Raw genomic sequence first — 20839 nt, 5'->3', positions numbered from 1 at the left:
TGACAGGGACTAGAAAGAGAGAGCATATTTCTCCCATATTGGCTTCTCTTCATTGGCTCCCTGTTAAATCTAGAATAGAATTTAAAATTCTTCTCCTCACATACAAGGTCTTGAATAATCAGGCACCATCTTATCTCAAAGACCTCATAGTACCATATCACCCCAATAGAGCACTTCGCTCTCAGACTGCTGGCTTACTTGTGGTTCCTAGGATACTTAAGAGTAGAATGGGAGGCAGAGCCTTCAGCTTTCAGGCGCCTCTTCTGTGGAACCAGCTTCCAGCTTGGATTCGGGAGACAGACACCCTCTCTATTTTTAAGATTAGGCTTAAAACTTTCCTTTATGATAAAGCTTATAGTTAGGGCTGGATCAGGTGACCCTGAACCATCCCTTAGTTATGCTGCTATAGGCCTAGTCTGCTGGGGGGTTCACATAATGCACTGTTTCTCATTCACCTTATTTACTTTGTTTATACTCCACTCTGCATTTAATCATTAATTGATATTACTCTCTGGCTCTCTTCCACAGCATGTCTTTCTCTCCCCTCAGCCCAACCGGTCGCGGCAGATGACTGCCCCTCCCTGAGCCTGGTTCTGCTGGAGGTTTCTTCCTGTTAAAAGGGAGTTTTTCCTTTCCACTGTCGCCAAGTGCTTGCTCATAGGGGGTCGTTTTGACTGTTGGGTTTTCTCTGTATTATTGTAGGGTCTTTACCCACAATACAAAGCGCCTTGAGGCGACAGTTTGTTGTGATTTGGCGCTATATAAATAAAATTGAATTGAATTGAATTGAATAGTTGGCAAGTGAACTATGGCAACTCCAACAACCACAGCAATCACCAGGGCGTTTTTGGCGCAGCAACCTCTTTGTGATCGATTTCACCTATCAGCAGCCAGGAACCCCCAGCAACCACTTGCCAACAGGTTGGGGAATACAGTTTTTTCTCTAGCCCACTGTGATCACCAGGGGGTCACCAACTGGTCACTAGGCCTGTGTGACTGTGTAACTTTACCTATTTAAACTTACTGATATTGTGTGTTTTGTGGCATTGTTTGGCACTGTTTGTTAACTGTAATTTTTACTTTTGAAAAAATTTTTGATATGTGCAGTCAGTGCAAAAAAAATGTGCAAAATCATCTAAGTGTTGTAAGTGTCATTTCAGTAAAGGGAAAATTTGCCGTGTTCAATTTAAGACAATATAACCCTGTCAAAAATTAGCAAAACACAGAATTACTATTGTTGATTGGCATATGTTCAAAACATACAAGGGTTACCTACACTGCCAGAGCCTGGAATATCCACAGCAGAACAGAACTGTTGATTAAAAAATTATGTGTAATGAGTGAATCTCTTTACATGTGCACAAGGGTTTAGAAGGAGCAAAAAAATGAATTACTGAGGTTGACTTACTTCTTTAGACAGTATAAAAGCCAGACATAGTTTCCAGTTCTGAAAAGTGAAGCTAGTGCTGAAGTGCCATAGATCTGCATTCCTTTTACTGACCACCTGGTGACAATATCCGTGATTGCAAAAATAAAATTCAATGGAAAAATGGCCCTTGACCCTAACCTTAATAAAAACATTTCTAGTGACTTTATGTGCTCAGTCACTTATTTCAGGTAATATTGAGTAAAAAGAATAAAGTAAATTATGGTCATTCTAATAGTAGGGAGGATTATCTGCTAATGTCAGTTAATGTGCTCATTAACTGACTTGGAATTAGCAATTTGTTAGATTATAAGCAGATCACAGTCAGATCTACCCATCACTCACACATCCGGTTTGAAAACACCAGCAATGGTGATGGCAAAATTGCTCAGGCTTCATAGCAGTACTTCACTCAGTGATGGGCAACATCACAGTGGCTACATCATCTTTTACACTGTCAGTGAGGAATGGTTTGCAGACATGTTTGAGGCTTGAGGATGTTGTCTGTATAAACTGTGTCTAATTATTGTCTCATTAGTGACCGATTTAAACTAATGTGAAAACTAGTTAGAACATTATGTAAGAAGGGAGGCCACATGACTTCTGCACACACTTTTTTGCCCCCTGCTGGCTATTAGAAAGAATACAGATTTAAAGGAGTTCCACTTTGGCTTCACTTCTCAGACACAGAGGCTATATTCATCTTTTATACACAGTCTATGAATACTTCTCAGTTTTCAATTGGAAAACATGATGTCACTACTCTAACACTGCTGTAAACCACAGTACTACTGCAGACACAGAGTAAAAATGGAAAAGAAGAAAATTTGAGAGCTCAGTAGCAGGGACGTGTCTGTTATGAAATCCTCCTTGGGCTTTGCAAAATGAGGGGTAAAAGCAAGCTCTGAATGTCAAATGTTTATCTGATCCAATCGCTGACGGGTTTCAGTTTTTGAAAAGCATATCCATGTAATTAATGCAATAATCCCTGAAACACCATCATACGCATGTCACAGAGCATGTGTTTGACTCGTGTGCTCTTCACAGTTCAGCAGGGTGCTGATATAAATGTAGGATTGATAAGCTTCCATCTGATTGTCCTTCTGGCCTCCAATTTATGGCTCACTCAGTGATTACTGAACTGTTAAGTAGCTGATTTGCTCATTATGAAGCATTATCATTCATTTATATTGATTTCTGTTGGAAAAATGTGACTGACAGATTCTTTTGTGGCTGCTTTTTCATTCTGTGACAGTCAGCATGCTTTGGTCTTCAGGTTTTGAGGTGTGTTTGGGCTTATTGTTGTGCTGTAGTATGAATGCTTTTCTGTAAATATGTCAATCAGGCAGTGTAGTATGACTCCAAGGCCTGTAATGCTGCTTCCTGGTCAGGATGAAGTCATTTCACTGCAGGTGTCTAAATCAAGACCCACCCTCTTTCAGTGTGTGGACTATCTCAAGTCTCTGGCCTTGCGTCCTTCCATGTGAAGTGGTTTACACACTGCTACCTGTCCTCTGTCTCCTCTTCTGGACAGCGTTCTTTTGACTTTCCTGACTAGAATCTTGCATTCTTTATTTAGCATAATCTGTAGAGACTTCCCCAAATAAGGGATAAATAAAGTATTTTCTCATCATCTGTGATAAAATTGCTTTTCTGTCTCTCTGCCAATTCAGCTAGATGGATTTTATGATGTGTGGTCACTTTCAGTCTCCCTGATCCTGTTCAGGAAACAAATATTCCAGTTTTCTCACAGTGTTTTAAAGTGAATTGCCTTGTCTCCACAGAAACCTTGAGTCTTGCTATGACTTGATGCAGGGAAAGTCTGTCTTTGCTTAGAATAACAATTGGACTTCTGACACTTCTGACACAATGCTCTTTGGTGAGTAAAATTCTGCTGGAATATTGAGGCACAGCCTTAAAGTTTATTTACTCAAACGGACTCTTGATGCATATCTCTGGACAATTTAATGGGGAAAACCTGAGATTTTGTACAAAGGACTTTATATTTATTTGACTGATGTTATAGAAATAATGGATAATTTGTAATATTTCCTCTTCATTTTCCCTGTTATAACTCTTCTGCTTTTACTGTTTCAAAATTTTCAAAGTATTTCCAGATCTATGTGACATGCTGTGTCACTATGTATCCCCTATATACACCTTTGAGTAGCACTATTAGAAAGAATAATTTGCCAGTGTGCCAGCTGTATTTAAGGTATTTACACAACCTTGTTATTTTAAACATGTAACAGTTTTGGAATCTGCCTATGTGCTCCCATTGTTTAAAGGGGGTGACAGATGGAAACAATTACAGGCCCATCTCAAAGTCCTTGGTCCTCGGTGACTGAACAATTAAAAGAATTTTTATCACCAAACAACATTTTATCTCATTTTCAATCTGGATTTAGAAAACAGCACAGTACTACTACGGCAGCACAAAAAGTAGCAAATGATTTAATTGACTTTTTAGATAATAGATAAAACTGTGCATCCCTTTGTATGGATCTGTGCAAAGCATTTTGAAAAACTGGAAAATCTGGAAATTATCTGTCAAACAGATCTACAGGTCTACCCTCCACCCTTCTCAACATAAACAAGGTTGTGCCTCAAGGCTCAGTACATGGTCCACTATTCATTATTTATATTGATTATTTAGATCATAATGTGCCACATGCAGTGTTTCACTTTTATGCTGCACTTTGACATTGTTCAGAGTAACCTTTCAATTCAATTTTATTTATATAGCAGGGAAAAGATGGTAGGATTAATGTAGATTGTCTGATATTACCTGGCCTCTGATCAAAAGACTGTGTTGGCAGGCGGAGCACATAATCCTCTTGAATTCTCTTGCCAGTGCCAAAAACCTCTGGTACTGTGTAGCTCAGCGGGTAGAGCACGACATTACTGACCACCCAATAGGAACTCTGAACTCTAAATAGAAATTCAGTTCAATTCAGTTTTATTTTCATAGTGCAAAATCATAACAGACAGTCACATCAGGGCGCTTTATATTGTAAGGTAAAGACCCTACAATAGACTTGAATAGTTCAAGTCTATTGAATTCAATAAATTGAATAGTTTGAAGCTAATTTTAAATGCAGATAGATCCTGATGCTGACAGCTGATGTTGCTCTCCGATTCAAAGGTTAAGTCATCTGATCATCCAACAATCACCACTTTTCAAGGCATTAAGATTGAACAGGTTTTATAATTGATGATGCACTCTCCTTTGCACCCCATATTCAGCAATTTGTTAGTAGACTAAAATTAAAGTTGGGTTTTTCCTTTCTCTTTTGAGGCAAAAAAAAACAAACAACTTGTTGCAGCTACTTTGATGCCAGTACTAGATTATAGTGATGTCTTATATATACATGCATCCTCTCAATGGTTACAGTAACTAGAGTCTGTTCACCATGGGGCTCTGCGTTTTATCACCAATTTAAAAAAACTTGACACATCATTGTGTGTTGTATGCCTGGGTTGGATCCTCGTCCAGCCGCAGACTGAATCACTGGTATATTCTTATATACAAGGCTGTTCTGGGTCTGCTCCCTTCTTATCTTTTATCAGAAATCCACAAGAGAATACTCCCTTCGCTCCCATGACTACTTCTTATTAGCAGTACCTAAAGTCCAGACCGAGCTTGTGAAGAAATCCTTTCAGTTTGCTGCTCCATCTTCATGGAATAAATTACAAACTGACCTGAATCTGAAGGAGCTGGTCTTATTAAAAATTTTTAAGACCATTTTAAAAGACTTTGAGGTACAGATGTCTGGTTGTAAGTGTCTGATAGGATGATAGGATATTCTGGTTAAATACAGATGTGTTTTCATTTTCAAGTCTAACAATTTGAATTCACTTCTACGTTAATTGTTGTTGTATATGCCTGTTTTTATATTTGTTTTTATGTAGCTCTGTATATTGCTGCTAGTCTTGGCCAGAACTCCCTTGTAAAAAAGATTTTAAATCCCATTGGGATTTTCCTGGTAAAAAAAAAAAAGGTTAAATAAATAGAAAATAAGTAAGAAATACTGGAATGAATTTTTGACATTTTATATTTGCAAGTACAACACACAATTTAATTAAAATTTAGTCTCATTGACTTTTCCTCCATTATAACAAAATATATTTTCCCTCTATAATCAACATCCCATTTATTTATACTTTTAAATCACTGCAACAGCATGTAAAACGATTTCTTTTCAACATCAAGCATCACAAATTTTCAGATGAAAAAATTCTTTTGCAAAAGTGTCATCATGAATGGTGTGTTCCCCTGATGTTGTACTCATCCACTTTCCCTCTTTCAGTCTCACGTGACTTTGTCATAATTACTTTTTCCCAACAGAGGTGAAAGCGGATACTTGAATCATTAGACACGGACACTCAGCTCAGCTCTCCTCAGATCTGATATCATCATACATCATCCGTTGATATTGTCTCTAAAATTTAACCTTCAGTGTGGAGCAGAATTGCACTGTGGGAAAGTTCATTAAAGTGTGATCTGAACCAAACATAGGTGCTAATATCAGCAATAACAACCATGGTTGATAATATTGCAAAATTTAGGTAAATTTCTTTCAGGGACCACATCAGCACTGCCAAGTATGAATTGCTGCTTTTTCTGTCCGTTAAGCAGCTTAGTATTAGGACAACTCAATTCTTTCAAAGGACAGATTCTCTTTTTAAGCTGGATTCTGCACAAAACTGTCGTTTTAAAGGAAGCCAGAAGCACAGATCTATATGGAAAAGGGCTTTGCAAGTGTTAGAGAAAGAAACATTGTCTGCTCCTTTCTGCATATATGTGTTTCACTTCCCACTTCAATCCATTTCAGAGCAACTGTGGGTTTTTTTTTATTCAATATTTAGGTAAAGGTTAGATCAAATAAAACCTTTCAGCTAAACTACGATTAAAAAAAAGATTGATGGAAAAAGCATACTTATTTATATAATGTCACACGTATCTGAATCATCAAATTTCCTGTCACTGTCTTTTCAGCTGCTCTTTTTTTTTAAACATCACTTTTGTCACTTTTTTTCCTTTGAGGCAAATTGAGATGATGTCCTTGAGCAAAAAAAATCCTAATAACATTTCTTAGAACTTTGAGAAGGCTTATTGCAGATGAGATGCACTTCAGAAGAGAAAAAAATGATGATTAAGGATGAAAATTTGCTCAAAATGGCTCTTTCTCTGAGCTCAAAGATCCACAGATAATACAACAAAGATCAAGTTAAATATAAGAATGAATAGATGTATACCACAAAACTCTTAGTAAAATGATATAAAACTCTTAAATATCTGTCAGAATTTATAAATACAAAACTGACTCTGCTGGGAAAAACTCACACTGTTCTAGACCTGTCAGTCGGACCTTGACCTTTGCATTCTGATGAAATATTAAATATGATTCAGGCTTTAAGACTGTATTACTGCAGGATCTTTACCTTACAATATAAAGTGCCTTGAGGTGACTGTTGTTGTGATTTTGCACTATATAAATAAAACTGAATAGAAGTGAACTGAATTTGTATTTACGGTAGTGATCTGGCAGAGTTTCCATTGGCTGGTCAGTAATGTCTTGCCCTACCCGCTGAGCTACACAGTACCAGAGGTTTTTGGCACTGGCAAGAGAAATCAAGAGGATTATGTGCTCCGCCTGCCAACACAGTCTTTTGATCAGAGGCCAGGTAATATCAGACAATCTACATTAATCCTACCATCTCTTCCCCCCTTTTGGATCCTGCTCTCATTCTGGCCGACCTCCTCTCTTACCAGGTTGTTATCAGACAGAGGGATAATTAAGCCTTGTGGGACTACAATAAGCCTTCCTCTTCTAAGTTGTCAAATGTTAGAGGGAGGCAGACCAAATGCCTTTGAAACACAAGTGAAATAAAAGAGCTAATCTGACAGAGACAACAAACGCATTGCTGAAGATGCTTTGTTTCCACTTTTGACCCTTATCTTCAAGATAAAAGTTCACTCACACACTCTGGGCAGATTTTGTAATCACAGCCTTCTAAACAAACAGCTAGGTGAAAGACACACTAGTGTTTCATACGGATACACAACATAAATCCAAAAAAATGAAGAATTAATTTTTACAAAAGATGCCAAAATTTGCAGTTTTGTATCATTTTAATTTGAATATTTTGAGTTTTTGGACAGAAATCTATTTTCTTAGACTAAATGTTCTAGAAATTATTAAGTGGGTGTAATTGCAGCCCTATCTTAGTCCTTCCTTGAATATCTGATATTATGAGTCAGTTTGGATTTACAGTTTCAAACCAAAATTACATCAGCCTAATATCAGCCAGTCAATGCAATTAAAAAATAGTATATCATCCTTGCTGAAAGCTCAATTCATTAAAAACAGCAAGATAAGCTGACGTGCTGAGTACAGCTTGGTGGAGGTACTCAGGTCTAAATATTGAAGCCAACGCAGAAATGACAAGAACTGCAGCTCCTCAAATGGCCACTGTAATAATAGTGCATTTTTGGAGCCAGATGAGATGGGAGGATGGTGTTCTAAGTTATCAGCTAACACAAGCAAGTGTGCAATGTACAGTCACACATTTGTAAAAATTAGTGATAAGTGAAGGACCAAATCACCCATAATGTTGTTATGAAAGGGAACTGTATTTGTAGGAGAACTTCTAAGGTCTCAGAAACATATAATACATACAGTGTTGTGCAAAACTGTTTCTAATTTTGAGATATTTTATTTAAAGCCAACAAGTCACTACCACCTTTATCTTGATTAGCAGACATTTCAACGATACCACACTACCAAGATTACTTAAGAAAAAGAAAAGATAGATGAGACAATACATGCAGGGAGAACAAATATAAATGCATATCAACCATCCAGCTTGTTGGCTTTAAATAAAAAATGGCCACCTGTTGGTACTGCAACGTAAACATGCAACTTGCATGCGAGTCCATTTCACGCCTAGAACAGGCACTGATTAATACATCAGCTGGAAAGAAGCTACAATATGAAATAAATATGACTGTTAATCATCCATATGGTTGGGTTTAGTGTATTATTGCTGGTTTATTTCCAGGTGGTGACACAAGTCTCTCTTTTTTATGGGAGTTACATCAAGAAGGGCTTCTGGCATTAAACTCTGCTAAATCTAACATACAGTGGTACCTCCTGTGGTGATCCCTAGTGACAAGGGAGGAGTTGAAAGTAGCGTCACCGATACCCAACAGTGTTCAATGAAAGAGTTTTGTGGAAAATAAAGCTTCAAAGGTGACAGCAGGTTATGTGTTCCCGCATTTCAGGATTTTACACTAACATAAGTTGATTTTAGGCATCAATCTTTTCATCTAATTCTAAGCAAGAAAGAAAATGTATTTAGATTTAAAATTATAACTGCAGAATATCTCCTATTTATATAGCTTCCTTCCAGAAAAGTCAAAGTTTAAGGTTGCAACCTGAGGCAATTGCTAATGGTTGCTTCATACATCTGCTCAGTATCAATAATCTTTATGTATCACAGAAGTCTCCCTTTTGGTGGAGACAAACAGCTGTGGGTTTATTATAGAGTACATTATAGAGTACAGCAGCTTTGATTAGTGTTGTTGAGAAACAGACTTTGGAAGTAAAATGTCTGTCTTTATTAGTTGGCTATGTACCACAGGCCTTTAAGGTGGCTGTAATTAAACCTCTACTTAAAAAGCCATCACTGACCCAGCTGTCTTAGCTAATTATAGGCCAATCTCCAACCTTCCTTTTCTCTCAAAGATTCTTGAAAGAGTAGTTGTAAAACAGCTAACTGATCATCTGCAGAGGAACGGTTCATTTGAAGAGTTTCAGTCAGGTTTCAGAATTCATCACAGTACAGAAACAGCATTAGTGAAGGTTACAAATGATCTTCTTACAGCCTCTGACAGTGGACTCATCTCTGTGCTTGTCCTGTTGGACCTCAGTGCAGCTTTTGATACTGTTGACTATAACATTTTATTACAGAAATTAGAGCATGCCATAGTTATTAAAGGTTCTGCACTGCAGTGGTTTAAATCATATTTATCTAATAGACTCCAATTTGTTCATGTAAATGGGGAGTCTTCTTCAGACAGTAAGGTTAATTATGGAGTTCCACAGGGTTCTGTGCTAGGACCAATTTTATTTACATTATACATGCTTCCTTTAGGCAGTATTATTAGAAACCATTGCATCAAATTTTCATTGTTATGCAGATGATACTCAGCTTTACCTATCAATGAAGCCAGATGACACACATCAATTAATTAAACTGCAGGAATGTCTTAAAGACATTAAGGCCTGGATGACCTCTAATTTCCTGCTTCTAAATTCAGATAAAACTGTTCTTGGCCCCACAAATCTTAGAAACATGGTGTCAAACCAGATACTTACTCTGGATGGCATTACTTTGGCCTCCAGTAACACTGTGAGAAATCTTGGAGTCATTTTTGACCAGGATATGTCCTTCAATGCACATATTAAACAAATATGTAGGACTGCTTTTTGCATTTGCACAATATTTATAAAATTAATCTCAGTGTGATGCTGAAAAGCTAATTCATGCATTTATTACTTCTGAGCTAAACTATTGTAATTCGTTATTATCAGGCTGTCCTAAAAGCTCCCTGAAAAGCCTTCAGCTGATCCAAAATGCTGCAGCTAGAGTCCTGACAGGGACTAGAAAGAGAGAGCAGATTTCTCCCATATTGGCTTCTCTTCATTGGCTCCCTGTTAAATCTAAAATAGAGTTTAAAATCCTTCTCCTCACCTACAAGGTCTTGAACAATCAGGCCCCATCTTATCTTAAAGACCTCGTAGTCCCATATCACCCAACAGAGCACTTCGCTCTCAGACTGATGGCTTACTTGTGGTTCCTAGGATACTTAAGAGTAGAATGGGAGGCAGAGCCTTCAGCTTTCAGTCCCCTCTTCTGTGGAACCAGCTCCCAGCTTGGATTCGGGAGACAGACACCCTCTCTATTTTTAAGATTAGGCTTAAGATTTTCTTTTTTGAGCAAGCTTATAGTTAGGGCTGGATCAGGTGACCCTGAACCATCCCTTAGTTGTGCTGCTATAGGCCTAGGCTGCTGGGGGGTTCCCATGATGCACTGTTTCTTTTCATTCACCTTATACTTTGTTTATACTCCACTCTGCATTTAATCATTAATTGTTATTAATCTCTGGCTCTCTTCCACAGCATGGCTTTTTTTCTCTCCCAACCGGTCGCGGCAGATGACTGCCCCTCCCTGAGCCTGCTTCTGCTGGAGGTTTCTTCCTGTTAAAAGGGAGTTTTTCTCTGTATTATTGTAGGGTCTTTAGCCATAATACAAAGCGTTTTGAGGCGACTGTTTATTGTGATTTGGCGTTATATAAATAAAATTGAATTGAATTGATTTGAATGTTGAACACATGCTGTTTGGAGCCACAGACAACAAGTTAGATGAACCTTTAACCTGTATTCAATGAACACTGAGGTATAAACCGCTGCAAGTTTAACAGGCAGTGCCCGTTAAAGCTGCTGTAATTTAGAGAAAATGGGACTATTATTCCATCTTCAGTAACATTTGGTTCTATGACTTCCCTGCCCTTCCATCAACTTTACATGTTAAGCCTAAAAGGTGCCGAGAGCAGGCACAAAAAAACAGAGCAGACACACATTCAACTGGAAATAACATGAAATAGAGGAGCTGTGGTGGAGGTGGGTTGCAAAGTGTCTTGCAAGAGCAGCAGCTGAATGCAGACTGAAGCAGCTTACCAATAGGAAGCACAGAAGGGAATTACCTGAGCCATCAGCTATTATAATTTTGCATTTTCTAATCATTTTTTTATTTGTATTTCATTTTGAGTTTTTGTTCAACTTCCGGAGTGGATTTGTTTCATTTGAGTTCTCAGCTTTTATTGTTTAACAATGTTTAGCTCTCATTAGTTACATAGTTTTAATTTTTTTTAATAATTATAATAAAGAAGGTCTTTGTCAAGGGCAACAATTAAGAAGCTGAGATCAGGCGTTACAAAACAAAACACTTTGTGAGAACAAACTGACAAAGACTAAAACTAAAGACATTTCCTGTAATTTTTTTTAATTTCAGTTCACTAAAATGTTTTTTCATGTCTAATTTTAGTTTTGTCTTAATTAACTAGAAAAATTAGATCAGTTGATCTGCAAGGCCTGTGAGCTGACTCACCATAGCTTGAAAGAACTAAATACTATCATCAGTTTCTTCAGAAAATTAAATAATATAATCTTAATGTAAAAATTTTCTCACAAGATCTGAGTTCTGAACACAGCTCCTTTTACCTCAGGTAGTTCAGAATTAAGGGCAGTCCAGAGTTTGTGTAAATCATAGTGAAAGTCTGCTGTTTGCTGAGTCATAACGGACACATCGAGCACAAATACTGTTCACAGATTTTGCATATAATTAATACTGTGAATTATCACATTCAGAGGAAACGATGACACAGAATGATTAGCAGCGCCTGTGATGTTCTGGTGACAAGACTGACATTTGTGGCAATTAAAATGGGCGATTGAAACAAATTTGACAACATTGTGAGAAAATCCTTCACATGCTGAACCCTGAAGCACTTTCGAAAATAAACTACAGGTATTAGGATCCAAACTCATACCTGTCTGCTGATGCGGTCAGGTTGTGTACTGTTTGTCTCTTGTTTTCGCTCTCTGGGCTGGCATGGGGCAGACCTAATCCCAACAGTAACACAGCCTGAAAAACAAAAAGGACAGAAAAGAGACTAACATAAGGTGATGCAATTTATTTCTATCATTTAAAAGACCATAATGCTCTTTCGCCCACACACACTCTAATGAAGTGTCTGCCCATTAGAGACCAAGGACTGCGTGTTCAGTCAGACTTGAGCATTAGACTTTCACAAACAGCACTTCCTCTGCTGAACATGTTTTTTTTTTCCAAAACACTGCATCAAAACACTGCGTTCAGACAGAACAGTCTCATTATCAACCAGCTCTACAAAAGCATCGCCTCAATAGGTCCAAATTTAAGTTACTGTCATATGAAAACATTCACACTGGTAAATTTATACGGGTGTGTACAAAATGTTTATCAAATATGTACAATGTATTTTGGCGTGTTGACATGATCAAGATGGCCAGCTGAAGATCAAACCAAGGATCAGAATGGGAAGGAAAGGTGAATTTAAATGTCGCACGGTTGTTGGTGCCAGATAGGCTGATCTGAGTATTTGAGAAATTGCTGATCTACTGCCATTTCCCACACAACCACCAGAGAATGATCTAAAAAAGAGAAAATATCCAGTGAGTGGCACTGGGTTGATGTCAGAGGGCAGAGGAGAATGAGCAGACTGCTTTGAAGGCAACAGTAATTCACATAACCACATGTTACAACCAAGGTATGCAGAAGAGCATCTCTGAATGTACAACAAGTCAAATCTTGGAGGAGATGGACTAATGCGGCAGAAGACCACACCGGGAAAAAAATGAAATGAAAAAAATGTTGCTGGTCTGATGAGTCTCAATTTCTGCTGTGACATTCAGATGGTAGGGTCAGAATTTGGCCTAAACAACATGAAGGGATGGATCCATCCTGCCTTGTATCAAAGGTTCAGACTGGTTGTGGTGTAATTGTGTGGGAGATATTTTCTTGGCACACTTTGCACCCCCGAGTACAAACTGAGTATCATTTAAACACCATAGCCAAACTCAGTGTTGCTGAATATGTCCATCTCTTTATGACCACAGTGTACCCATCTTCTGTTGGCTGCTTTCAGCAGGATAACACACCATGTCACAAAGCTCAAATCATCTCAAATTGGTTTCTTGAACATGACAATGAGTTCACTGTACTCAGATAGTCTCCATAGTCACCAGATCTCAATCCAGCACCTTTGGGATGTGGTGGAACAGGAGATTTGAAGCTGACAAATCTGCAGCAACTGCGTGATGCTGTCATTTCAATAAGGACCAAAATCTCTCAGGAATGTTCCCGGCATCTTGTTGAATCTATGCTACAAAGAATTGAGGCAGTTCTTAAAGAAAAAGCAGGCCCAACCCAGTACTAGAAAGGTGTAACTAATGAGGTGACTGGTGAGTGCATTTCATCATAGCATAAAACTGTTATTCTTTAATCTTGATCTTTGCATTAATAAAATCTTCACATAATTGGAGATTTGATAACTTTAAATATGTTATATAATTATCCTTAGAAACCTGTCTGTGAAATGAGAGGTACCTATTCCTACAGGTACAGTCTACACAAATGTATCCCTTAAGACTAAACACTGGATCTCAAGGTAACTATTTGCATCTTTTTGAGGGCCAAATGGGTACATATGCAGTACCAGTCAAAGGTTTGGACACATTTACCCATTCATATGAATGGATGAGTGTGTCCAAACTTTTAACTGGTACTGTGTATTCCTAAGCAGTAAAAGGTGCTGTGATTAGCAAAAAAAAAAGTTCAAGACTGGTGTCTGTAAAGTACAAACCGCAAAGGTACAAACACATGCAATCTGTTAAGGGTACAATGGCAGTACCTCAGAGGGTACCACCTCAGTAAAAAGCTGCTGTGCCAGTAAATATACAGTAAGGTACTTCATTTTCCAAGTGTGCATTCATAAATACACAAAACAGTCTTGTATAAGAAGAATAGCATTCAGTTTTTTAATGTATTTCGGTAAAACACTAAACTAAACTGTGTTTTTGACAAAGTTAGGAAAAGAAATCTAAAAATAAAAGAGGAAACTGCTCGGGAAAATCATCAGCATCGAGCATCCAACAGCAAATCTCTGACTAATTTGTCAAAAGGAGCATCTGTTTATGGCACCAAAGCCACTCTTGGATTTCAACTTGGATTTGATGTAACTATCATGTTATGCTGTGTGTTCTGTTCCCACTTAATACAAGATGCTAAATTGTGGGAGTGAGAGGGAGTCTGCTTCTTGTGGGGCTGCAGCCTTGATTAAAAGAAAATTCTGGTGTGAGCAGATGGCCGTGTAGACTTCGCTTGCTTGCTTAAAAGTAGGCTGTCCACCCACCTTCCATATTTTTCACACTTTATTTTGCTGAAGAGAAAGCTGAAAAGAAGAGCGACAACCGAAGGCCAAGAAATATCAAAACACGCTCTCTATTGTTCCATTGTGAAACTGTTTTTTTTGTGTGTGTGTTATGAGCTTCTTTTTGCCACATTTTATATCCATTCTCTTTGAACATTGGTGTTTGTTTCCTGTATTTTGTTTTGTACATCATAGTTTTGCAGCTAAAACATACATTTGTTGATATTAAATGATTCAGAAGTGAATAATGATATTTGACTGGAGGTTAACTTTCATGGACTCAATTTACAATTTTGTCTCCTCAAAATAAGCTTATGCTCTACTAATCTGTTTTTGCCAAAAGCTTTAACCTTTATTTTTATATTTTTGCCTAAAACAATCCCCCAAATTCAGGTGGCTTAAGAAAATGGAGATCAGCAAGTATGAAATCACCACCTAATGACCAATTACTTCTCCAGAAAATAGCGTCACCATTCCTGGAAGATCCCTCGGACCTCTGCGGGGAGAGGACGAGGGTCTACAGTTTTTCAGTAGCATCTAAAGTCTTTGTGTTGCCCTGATGAGCTTCAGCAATAAACATATTCCTAGACACAACTTTCTTCATTTATTTATTTATTTATTCTGTTGGCAGCAAGCAATTTTGCACAAGTCTTATTGTTTTATAAGCATAAATATGTGATCCTAAAACAGGACACCTCCACTGTACTTGCTGATGTCATAACAAATTTGCACGTAGACATGCAGATTTGAATTCTGTTTTTAAATTTAATCTTTATTCTCAAACCCTTAAACAGCACAGAGTCTGCAGCTGAGAGAACAAAAATGAAAACTGTCAGCAGCAGGTTATGTTCTGAGTTTCAATTTAAAACCAGAAGCTCCTCAGCAATACATCTTATACTGTTGGAAAGCGTGTTTATTTCTGCCTAATCTGTGCCACATTTGTAAGGAAACTGCATTTGTGGGTTGAGCAGCAGAGTTGAGTATGTGGGTTGCGCTCAAAAGACTTCAAATCTTCTCTGCCAACGCTAAACAGCTGGGAAAATAAGTTTTATATGTGCAGTTTGTTATTAAAATTAAAACTGAATGAAGCACAAGTTGTGTGTGGTGTTGTCACAGGAACGTGCGTATTAATTTGTTGATTTAGGACATGTTCTACTTGATTCTAATTTGCTGTTGAGTCTCATTTACACAGTTGGAAACACAGAGGACACCAAGAACACCTGTTTACTCTGTCACATTAATTTCACCTTGAGCTTCAGTTTCCACATCTCCTTTATCAGGCTGTGGGACAGTGATCTTTAATATTTAAATGGATCCAGTTTAAAGTTTCAGAACTTTAATGTGCAGCCATCACCTTAGAAATAAACAGCAGCACTGAGCGTGTGCTCAGCCATAAAATAATCAACTGGAATTAAAATGTTTATTTTACCGCTCTGTGCGCTAAATCCCCAATTTAACAATATTCTACAACATTAATCATGTGTCTTTTTTGCAACTGTGTTGCATTTTGCCCCTTATAGATAGATGCTAACAACTTCACCATCATGTGAACGTGCAGAGGAAACCCTGGGTTAACTTAACGAGCTGATAATCAGCTTCATGGGACCGCTTATCCCGATTGCCAATGTTAAGGTAAGAGAATCCAGATAATGGAAAGATACCTGTTCTTCTTTGTTGGAGTTATCCACCTCATGGACCTTGGCTTCAAACCTAAATAAAGCTTTTTGTTCACCTGTTTTGCCTGAAAGTCTGCATTTGGATCCTTATTCCTCAGTACGTGACGACCTAGTAGAGACTCCAAGCTTAACCTAAAGTTTACAGAAACCAAACCTGGGGCTCTAAACTGAGAGACACCATGTGAAAGAAATCATCATTGTAACTGCATTTTTTTAAAACTGAAAAAGTTGAGTGGAAACTTTGCACCAGCTTGCATATCACAAACTCAGCAACCTACATGGCATATCTCCTAAAAAAAAACAGTAAGCTAACTTGTTTGTGTAAGGATATTCTGCCAAGTTTTGCATTTTACCACTTGAGGCTTTGAGTGTAAACACAGCAGAATTGGCATATTTCAATATGTGTGGTTTATTTATAGTTTTGTAGCAGCTTCAGAGCACCTGCCAGCAGCAGCTACATGCAGACCATGCTATAAGAGAAGACTCCTCTACTATCAAAAATGTAAGGAACCATATCACGATAGGAACCGTGGGCTTTATTGCTCAGGACGGCCTCTTTTTCCTCAGCAGTTCTTCACTGGAAACCCAGTGAATAAAACTGAAAACATTGCCTGGCCAAAGAGAAAAAAAGTATTAAAAAAATTAAGGGCTTTCCACTGGATTGAAGGTCTAAGTTCAGCAAGTTTATGTGACCAACAAACCAGTCCAGCTGACTACCTTTTCTTCCCCGATGGCACGGGCACATTCCAAGAAGAGAATGCCAAGGTTTATTGTGAACAAGAGCATGAGATGGCATTTTAACACGTGAAGTGACCATGAATTGATGTGCTGGAGAAGATGTTAGCAATTCGACTCTCCCATCATCAAGAGAAAATTTTGGTGAAAAATGAATGCAACTCTAAAAGTTAACTAACTAACTAAAAGTTATGGCAGTGCATGAGCTTATCAAAGTGATGCCACCACTAATGTGTGCCGTCTTGGAAATGCATTGGCATTCTTATAGCGTGTTTCTAAACTTATTGACCACTCAAACGTTTCTCACTTCTGTGCATAGGCCCAACTTAGAATTGCCAGTTGTTAGGTTTTACTGGAAAAAAGCAACCAGGCACAGGGAGAAAAGAGCAGAACTTTCTTGCAGGGAGGCAATAATAAAACAGTTTGCCACCAATATAGAAGAGAAATACAGAATAAGACTTGTATTAGATGTAATTTATTTAACTTAATAATGTAATAAAACCTTAAAATCCAAGAGTGACATTAATATTTCATCTTTTGTTGGTGTTTTGACAAAAACACGGTTTCCTAATAATGCATCTTAAAAATCTAGAAGAAACAGTGCAAAGATGTACCTGTTACTGCTTGGGAACATGTAAGCATAATACACCTTAACTTAAGGCCTACTAATTGACCCCACAGGTTACATGTGGCTCAAGAGGAAGAGCGGACTGTCTCCCAGTCAGAACGTTGGAGGTTTGATCCCTGGCTACTCCAGTCGGCATGCCGACATATCTTTGGGTTGCTCCCAATGCACCCACTAGAGTGTGAACATTGGACAAGGTGCTCAGATAAAGAAAAAAGCACATGTCCAGGCCCGTTTGAAGTTTGCCAATAACCATCTGGATGATCCAGAGGAGGCATGGGAGAAGGTCATGTGGTCAGTTAAGATCAAAATAGAGCTTTTTGGTATCAACTCCACTCGCCATGTTTGAAGGAAGAAGGATGAGTACAACCCCAAGAACACTGTCCCAACCGTAAAGCATGGGGATGGAAACATCATACTTTGAGGGTGCTTTTTCTGCAAAGGGGACAGGAAGACTGCACCATATTCAAGGGAGGATGGATGGGGTCACGTATTGTGAGATTTTGGCCAACAACCTCCTTCCCTCAGTAAGAGCATTGAAGATGGGTCATGGCTGGGTCTTCCAGCATGACAATGACCTGAAACACACAGCCAAGGCAACTGAGGAGTGGCTCCGTAAGAAGCATTTCAAAGTCCTGGAGTGGCCTAGCCGGTCTCCAGACCTGAACCCAATAGAAAATCTTTGGAGGGAGCTGAAACTCAATGTTGCCCAGCAATAGCCCCGAAACCTGAAAGATCTAGAGAGGATCTGTATGGAGGAGTGGGCCAAAATCCCTGCTGCAGTGCATGCAAATTACAGGAAACGTCTGACCTCTGTAATTGCAAACAAAGGTTTCTGTACCAAATATTAAGTTCTGTTTGTCTATTGTATCAAATACTTATTTCATACAATAAAATGCAAATTAATTATTTAAAAATCAAACAATGCAATTTTCCTGGATTTTTTTTTTAGATTCTGTCTCTCACAGTTGAGGTGTACCTACGATAAAAATTACAGACCTCTGCATTCTTTGTAGGTGGGAAAACTGGCAAAATTGGCAGTGTATCAAATACTTATTTTCCCCACTGTAAGTACAAGTCCATTTACCATTTAGACTGTATTTGTAAGGACAGAAGTTCACTTTTAATGTATTCCTATTTCTCAAAGTGCAGTGAGTGATGGGAGTGAACATGAAATCAGGACTGCACACTTTTAAAAAAAAAAAGAGGTCTTGCTCTCAAGAAATTCGGTGCACGCTTCAAAAACTTTATTTGCCCAATTTAGCTCTGCTCGCTCAATATGATGGTAGCAGACTGACACTGATTTGTAAGTAATACCAATCGTGGTACAAGTTGCTAGTTGTGTTTATTGGCTGTATTGCTTCTCCCATTTATATTTTCTTCTGCCTGTTCATTGATCCCTGAGCATGGGCTATTTCACCTGTCTGCACCCTGGAATCTTTAATATGATGTCTTGAATTTAAAAGACGATGATTAGGTTTGTTTAAAAGTCGTGGGCAGCTCACACAGGGTAACTCACAGAATCTAAAAAAGGTGTCGGAGACTGTTTGTCTTTCCACAGAGAACACAAATGAGGTCAATCCAGCAATTTCCTTCACTGATTCCCTGTATTAAATCTATACGGATCACAGCAGGGGGGTTGCAGGTAGAAAGGAAGAGACAAATCAATGAAAAGGATTTTTAAGCTGCAAGAAAACAGGAATGTGGAGAGAGCACCTGAAGATCAATGTGAGGGCGGTGACCCTGATATTTTGTCAATTAAATCAAGACTTGCGTTGAGGACTACTTTGAGGGCCAGCCAAAAAAGATAAAAATATCCTCTGGAGCTGTCCTTTAGAGAGACTGACGGAAATCCTGGCTGACGGTAAATCCAGTGTGCACTGAATGTAATTTCTAATTTTAAAGGGTCTATTAATTCTTGTCCACCACCTCTGCCAGCAGTAGTTTTCATGGGAGGTCAGGACAAGAGCTAACATTAATACTGTTGTCAGTTCAGCTGGATGTAGCATAACAGTGTACCGTTTGACAATGTCCTTTTGGAAATAACATATGATGCCATTAGATGCCATTATAGGTCAGACCCCACACAAACACATCCAGGCTGATGGGGAGAAACAGTAAATCTCTAATCCAGCCATGAGATGAAGGCAGGTTATTCCCTCATGGGGATGGGGGGGTGTCACAAGCTGAGCTGCAGTTTACCAGCTTGAGTCATGATGAAAGCTGTGATAGAGCTCAGCTGTCACTCAGGAGGTCTGAGCCACAAATCTCTGATCACCTGCCTTCTACACACACACAAACACACCCAAAAAACACTGGGTGCACACCTCACTTAGTGGGGGCATGGAGGGATGCTCAGGAAGAAGATGCAGCTGTGGAGCCATCACACAGGATCTGGATGCACACATTTGGCATCAGCTTTGTTACAGACATTTAAAAAAAAAATGCTGTGTAAAATCTGACAAGCAGCCAAGGCTTATTTGTGCAAGATTATATTTTTTTCTCTCTCTGTCTCTCTCTCTCTGCTCTTCTACAGATCGACATCATCATCGCTGATGCTGTTACCCTCCAGGTCCCTCAAGCAGAGATTTGAGTCATCTCCCTCTCATCCTCTTCCAGCCCTCAGCCCCGTTGAGTCCGACTGTCAATACAGAGGCTCTAAACGCTGCTCAGACTGTCAGAGAGAAACTGCAGCGTGCCTTTCACACTTTACACACTGTACAGCCCGGATGAGCACAAAGTATTTTCCGCCTGAGAGGACAAACGTGGGGAAAGGAGGAGAAGCGCTTGTTTGAACAAGATCCAAACTCTGCAGAAGTTGTTTTTGCGCTTTCTCATGAGGAGCCGCGTAAGAAAAAGCAGATAAAGGGACCAAACTGTGAAAATAACATCCAGAGAGATGCGGAGAGAGCTTACCTGCCCACGGTGCAGACACACACACACACACACACACACACACGGATATGTGTCTTGCTGCTGCCGCGCCGCTCCACTCACCTACAGTAAATCACTTCCATGACTCACGCAGAGGGAAGATAACCGGCTCTCAGGAAAAGTGGAGTAAACACTCGTTGCAAAGGCGGGCAGGGCGCTCGCTCTCGCTGCAATGCTGCTATCTCTCATCCTCGTTTCTCCTCCTCTCTCTCTTCTTTTGCTTTGATCTCTCTCTCTTTCTCTATCCAGTGGTGCCCCCCCCCCCCTTCTCTCTCTCTCTCTCTCGCTCTCTCGCTCTCTCTCAAACTCTGCCACCCCCTCACTCTCCACCACAAGGTGTCACAAACACTGTGTCTGCTCCCACTGCCTCTTATTGGCTCCCACTTCTATCTCCTCTTCTCTCC

The 20839-nt window shown here is 39.0% G+C and overlaps 1 protein-coding gene across 1 annotated transcript in view; it reads right to left on the bottom strand.

Annotated features, from left to right (window-relative positions):
* LOC115782092 (alpha-1,3-mannosyl-glycoprotein 4-beta-N-acetylglucosaminyltransferase C-like) overlaps nucleotides 1-20634 on the bottom strand; it is a 66936-nt gene extending 46302 nt beyond the window's left edge. The window contains exons 1-2 of the mRNA XM_030732100.1: nucleotides 20499-20634; nucleotides 12045-12139 (exon numbers count right to left, since the gene is read on the bottom strand). The gene's annotated coding sequence lies outside the window, so the exon portion shown is untranslated. The remainder of the gene's footprint in view (nucleotides 1-12044; nucleotides 12140-20498) is intronic.
* Nucleotides 20635-20839: the final 205 nt, after the last annotated feature.

Source organism: Archocentrus centrarchus, chromosome 6, assembly GCF_007364275.1.
Source record: "Archocentrus centrarchus isolate MPI-CPG fArcCen1 chromosome 6, fArcCen1, whole genome shotgun sequence".
Classification (NCBI taxonomy): domain Eukaryota; kingdom Metazoa; phylum Chordata; class Actinopteri; order Cichliformes; family Cichlidae; genus Archocentrus; species Archocentrus centrarchus.
Note: the sequence above shows the minus strand (reverse complement) of the source record. Positions and strands in the feature narration are given on the sequence as shown.